The 5990-nt window shown below is 45.0% G+C and overlaps 1 non-coding gene across 1 annotated transcript; it reads left to right on the plus strand.

Moving 5' to 3' along the window:
* Nucleotides 1-5528: 5528 nt before the first annotated feature.
* On the plus strand, nucleotides 5529-5719 carry LOC114810740. Its single transcript, XR_003758435.1, has one exon. It is a non-coding gene; the product is annotated as a U2 spliceosomal RNA (small nuclear RNA).
* Nucleotides 5720-5990: the final 271 nt, after the last annotated feature.

Consider the following 5990-nt stretch of genomic DNA (forward strand, 5'->3'; position numbering starts at 1 on the left):
CAAACTGGGTACCCAGAAGAGTGAAGACTGTTGTGGGATTCTTTGTTTAGGAGATAGGACCTGCTGCTCCAGGTGGGATTGTCCCAAAATTTCCATCCTGTCATGATTCTGCTCCTCCCGGATTTACTCAGCAGGTGATTAAGTGATGTTTTTTTCTTTTGAGCAATTAAATGGTTATCTTATTTGAAGTTGAGGTAGATTATTCCCATTTGCCTAGCATCCTGCCAGTGACACAGAAGGAAATGAAATTGATCTGGCACAAATTTCTCTTCACAGAGCCATGCTATGTCTGTCTTCTTCCCTATCTCCTTCCCATCTCCCCAGGTCTCCTTAGTGCTAGGCGGCATCTCGCCACTGTTTCCAGGCAGATGAGAGAGCAGTGTGGGCTAGTGGATAGAGCATAGGCCTGGAAGTCAGAAGGACTTGGATTCTCATTCCAGCTCTGCCACTTGTCTGCTGTGTGAACTTGGGCAAGACACCGAACTTCTCTGTGCCTCACTTATCTCTTCTGTAAAATGGAGATTAAAACTGTGAGCCCTATGTAGGAAATGGACTGTGCCCAACTTGATTGGCTTGTATCTACCCCAGTGCTTAGTACAGTGTTCGGTACATAGCAATTGCTTCATAAACACCAACAAAACAGAGAGAGGGGAGAGGAGAAGCAGCAGGGTCTGGTGGAAAGAACATGTATCTGGAAGTCACAACACCTGGGTTCTAATCCTGGTTCTGCCACTTGCTGGTTGTGTGACCTTAAAGGAATTTAGCAATTCTCTGTTTAGCAGCCTTAGAAATTCTGTGTTTCAGTTTCCTCAACTGTAAAATGGGGATTCAATACCTGTTCTCCCTTATAACTTAGACCATGGGCCTCAAGAACCACATGAAGAGTATCTAGTCTGATGCACCTAACTCAGTCCTTAGTACAGTGCTTGGCACATAGTAAGTGTCTCAACAAATACCCCAAGTGTTATTATTGTAAGTAGGAGTCAGGAGAGGAGGCTGTTTTAGTCTCCCTTCCCGAGTAGCCTGAGATCAGTTGTCCCCAGTGAGCCACCCCTAGAATAGATAACCCCAGTTGATCTCTGTCCCCAGAGATCCACTCTCACCCTTTGTACTGGGTTAGTACAATGGCCTTGCTAAATAGTACATTTGCTTGCATACATTTTAATGGCATGGGCAAGAGGCTTTAAATCAATCATTCAATAGCATTTAGGGAGCGCTTATTGTGTGCAGAGCACTGTTCCAAGTGCTTGGGAGAGCACAGTGCAACAGAACTAGCAGATACGTTCCCTGCCCTTAATGAGCTTACGTGCAACCAACTGCCAGTATAACCAAATGCAGTGTTCAGGGTGGGATACTGGAGATTTTCAACTAACAAATGAGATCACAATCTACAATCCTCTGATTAGAGGAAGCAGACCCACGTCCAGGGAGGTTTACAGAAAAAGAGGGGTGGCCATCTGGCTGGTGATGCCATGTGTAGGCTACTTCTCCTGTCTACAGTAAGCCCTCCAGCACTGGCTTCAGTGAGGTAAAGAGACTTTAAACCAGGATAATCTCAGCAGCCACTTTTAGAAACCCAACTGCAAGCAGATGTTGGACAGTGAGCAGAAGATGTGGACATCAGAAGGACCACCAGGATTCTGAAATGGGAATCTCCCCAGTTTTAGCAACCTGGGCTAGAACCACTCATCTCTTCTGCAAAAGGCAAAATTTAGGCTTTTAGAGCAGATTGGTATCATCTGCAGTTTATCCTGCACTGAGAAACTTGTTTGGTCCGCTGAAGAGTTTTCAAGGGTCTTTTCCCACCCAAGGAGGCCCCCTGGTCAAAAGTCAGAATTAGGAGGTTCTAGCTCACTCAATCAATTAATCAATCAAATTTATTGAGCATTTACTGTGTTCAGAGCACTGTAGTAAGTGTTTGGAAAAGTACCTACAGGAGATTCTGTAGAGTTTACAATCTAGAGACGAGTTTAGAGTCTAGAGAAGGGAAAATGTTTCATCTTCCTCAACCCTTCACCTATCATCATCAATGGTATTTACTGAGCACTTACCGTGTGCAAAGCATTTTGATAAGTACTTGATCTAAGGCAAACCACTGAATCTGAATCTCAGCCTCCTCACCCCCTGAAATGGAGAGACCCATTCCTGACCTTTTCATTTCTTCCCAAGGATGTGACTGGGAAAGTACTTTGAGCTCTAGGGAAGACAGGAGTGAGATAAGATCAAGTGCCCATTATTACAGTCATTACTCTCTATTACTTTGTTTCTCTCCCCCACATTTTCACCCCTGCAAACCGCAGCTTCTCATTCTGGTTTTCCCACAGGTTAAAAACCCTGAGTTCTGCCCTTTAATCCCAAAGCCTAATTCTGCCTCAAAGGCACCTCTTCTCCCTCAGGTTACTTGTGGGTAGAGTGTGGGAGTCAGAGCCCAGAGGCTAAGGGGTGGCCTGCCTCACTCTGTCTCACCTTCTCCCTGAGCCAGCCAATAGAGGCCCTACCCAACTAATGAGAATTGGGCAAAATATGGGAACTGATGTGAATCTGTGAACCTGGGGATGAAGGTTATCTAAATCTATCTCCTTAATGTTCTCACCCTGAGGAGGAGAGAGGATAGAGGTAGAAGAAAGCAGACAGGGAAGTACAGTTTAGTTCCTACATGGTAAGTGGATGGAAGGAGAAATTAGGAATAAATACTGGGAACATGTGTGGGGGAGGAAGAAAAGAGTGGGAGAAGAGACAAAGTAGGAAATGGGAGCAGCAGGGTGATTGTCTTCCCAGAAGGTTTCCCTTACTTCTTTTACTATGGACCACCAAAACAACCAATCAATCAGTGGTATTTATTTATTGAACATTTACCATGTGTAGAGCATTGTACTAAGCACTTGGGAGAGTATAATAGAGTTGGCAGGCATGATTCCTGCCCTCTAGAAGCTTACAGTCTGGTGGAGACAGATATTAAAATAAATTAGGTAGGGAAAGCAGCAGAGTATATATGCATCACTGTTGTGGAGGTGGGTGAGTATTAAAGTGCTTAGAGAATAGGGTGGAGAGGCGAGAGCCTCCTCAGCAAAGGCTTCTTGGAAGAGATTTGATTTCAGTAGGGCTTTCAGTCAATAATTAGTGTCATTTATTTAGCATTTACTGTGTGCAGGGAACTGTACTAAGTGCTTGGGAAAGTTGGTAGATGCATTCCTTGCCCACTAGAGTGGTGTTCTGGGGGATATGAAAGGAAAGGAGTTCCAAGCAAGACGGAGGATGTGAGCAAAGGGTTGACAGCGAGAGTGACAAGATTGTGGCAAAATAGGTTGATTGGCATTGGAGGAGTGAAGTGAGTGGGCATGATTTTAATAAGAGTGGAGCAAAGTTAGGAGGGAGAGAGTTCACTGAATACCATGGGGGCTTGGGCCCAGAGAATTTTAAAGAAGAGATTCCTTCTGTGTGGCCTGGGTTGAGTCTGAAGACAGAGGGATGGATGGCCCTATGCAATCACTTCCATAGGAGTCCATGATTTTTAGGAGTGTTTGAGATCATGAGAACAGTGGAGGTAGGGAAAGTTGATCTTTAGGTCCAATGAGGAAGGTGGGAAGAGGGAAAATAGTGTGGCCTAGTGAAAGGAGTACAGGCCTGGGAGTCAAAAGACCTAGGTTCTAATCCTGTCTCCACTACTTATCTACAGTGTGACCGTGAGCAAGTCACTTCACTTGCTGTGCCTCGGTTACCTCATCTGTGAAATGGGGGTTAAGACTGAGCACTCTGTGGAAAATGGACTGTGTCCAGCTTGATTAGCTTGTATCTACACTAGTAATAATAATAATAAAAATAATAATTGTGGTATTTGTTAAGCGCTTTCTATGTGCCAGGCCTTGTATGAAGCACTGAGACAGATACAAGATAATTGGGTCAGACATGGTCCCTGACCCACAAGGGGTTCACAGTCTTAATCCCCAATTTACAGCTGAGGTAACTGAGGCACAGAGAAGTTAAGTGACTTGCCCAAGATCACACAGCAGAAAAGTGGAGGAGCTGGGATTAGAATTTAGGTCCTCTGACTCCCAATCCCATGCTCTTTCCCTTGGGCGATGCTGCTTTTCTATAACACCTAACTCTATGTCTCTTGACTTCCATCAGGGTAGCAAGATGCTTAAAATGTCAGATGTCCCTGTAGAATGGCAGAACCACTGTAAAGAAGCATGCACTTAAAAATTGAACTTACTTTAGTACATAGTACTGTGTCTGATGCATAGTAAGCACTTAACAAATACCATAAAAATAAACGGGATAGGGCTAAGGAGCCAAGGTGGCAGGCCAGAGAGTTCATGAAGAAGTAAACATGTGAGAGGGTGTATGCCCATAGAACTGTCACCAGAGGATTAGGGAACCCAGTGAAAAAGGTGGGAGTTTCTCTGTTCCCCTTTACATTTCTGGGTAGGAATAATGTTCGCTGAAGGGCAGACAGTCTTTTTAAGGAATGTCCTGCCTCAGAAATGCTTAGAACTATGGCATAGAGCCACAGAGGCAGAGCCCCATGTGTCTGCCCACAGAATTGTGATTATTTTCTACCTGCAGCTGAACTGTGAAGACTTGGGGCCTGGGTCAAATGAACTGAGAAAAAACCCCACCTTGTGTCCAGCTCTCCCCTCCTCCCCCTCCCCCTGTATGTGTGTGGATGGGCACAGTGCCTGAGCAACTTCTCTAGCTCACAACCTCCATTCTTTCACCAATAGTATTTACTGAGTACCACCGTACTAGGTGCTTGGCCAACCATAACAGAAGTACAACAGAAGTAAAAGCTTCTGCCCTCAAGGAGCTTACCGTCTAGTGGAGAGAGTCTAGCAGACCTAGTTTGAATACAAGTAGAAACAGAGAGTCAGAGCCAGTTACAGATGATAAAACCCAAAGGAATAAATGAAAGATAATTATATAGGGCGAAAGAGTTTTTAACTTCATGCTTTAGGCACACCGTGCTTATTTCAACATGATGCTGCCACCTGTTGCCCAGGTAAGCCTTCGTTAATTTTTCTCCCCTTGTCTTACCCTTCTCTAAACCTCTTTCTTCCCAGTTTCAAACCTCTAACCCCATGGTTTCTCTGTTCACCTCCCTGCTTCCTCCCAGCCCCAGATCAGTCCCAGTCCCCCATTTCCCTGAGCCCTCCACATCCAGGTTGGGGTGGGAGAGCAATAGATCTCTTCCCTACCCAGCCTAGTATTGGGTAGAACTACATCAACTTGGCCACTGTAGGAAATGTCATCCAATAGGGCATGCAATACTCAAGGTTTCTTCCTTCTTCGTGGCTGATGTTTGAGGTGATTCTTCCCAAACTGCTCTCTCCTGGTTCTGCAGGTACTGGAAACATATTGTAAGTTCCCTGAGGGCAGGGAGCATTCCTACTTACCATACTGTACCCTCCCAAGGGCTATGTACGGTGCTCTGTTCCAAGTAAGTACTCAATAAATACAACTGATTGAGTGACTCATCTGTCATGGGACCATGCAAGTGCTCAAATAGCTGATGGGCTGACATGACTAGGGTCCTTTCTTGGATTTTTGGCTAAGATCAAGTGCATTATCTGTTCTTATCAGTTTAATCTGTGATACATAATTTATTCAAGGACAAAACATTAAATTGACCTTGGGAAGAGGGATATGAAATTGGAGCTAGTTCTGTCCACTCCACAAATTGACCTGGTATTGCAGTGTTTCTAGGAGCTGTACATCTTGCCCCTGGGGAGCAATTCCCCCTCTAGATTGTAAGCTTGTTGTGGGGAGGGGAGGTGTCTGAGAACTCTGTTGTATTCTCCTAAGCACTTAGTAGGGTGTCCTGCACATAGTAAGCACTCAATAAATCCCACTGAGGATAGGATGATAAGAGAGTGGTGATGAATCAGGGAGTGCTTCTTGGAGGAAGTGGAGATTTCGGAGGGCTTTGAAGGAAGGGGAGGGGATTTTGCTGGGCAGATTTAAGGGGAGAAGGAATTCCATGAAGAGGAAAG

The sequence above is a fragment of the Ornithorhynchus anatinus genome, chromosome 3 (assembly GCF_004115215.2).
Source record: "Ornithorhynchus anatinus isolate Pmale09 chromosome 3, mOrnAna1.pri.v4, whole genome shotgun sequence".
NCBI lineage: Eukaryota > Metazoa > Chordata > Mammalia > Monotremata > Ornithorhynchidae > Ornithorhynchus > Ornithorhynchus anatinus.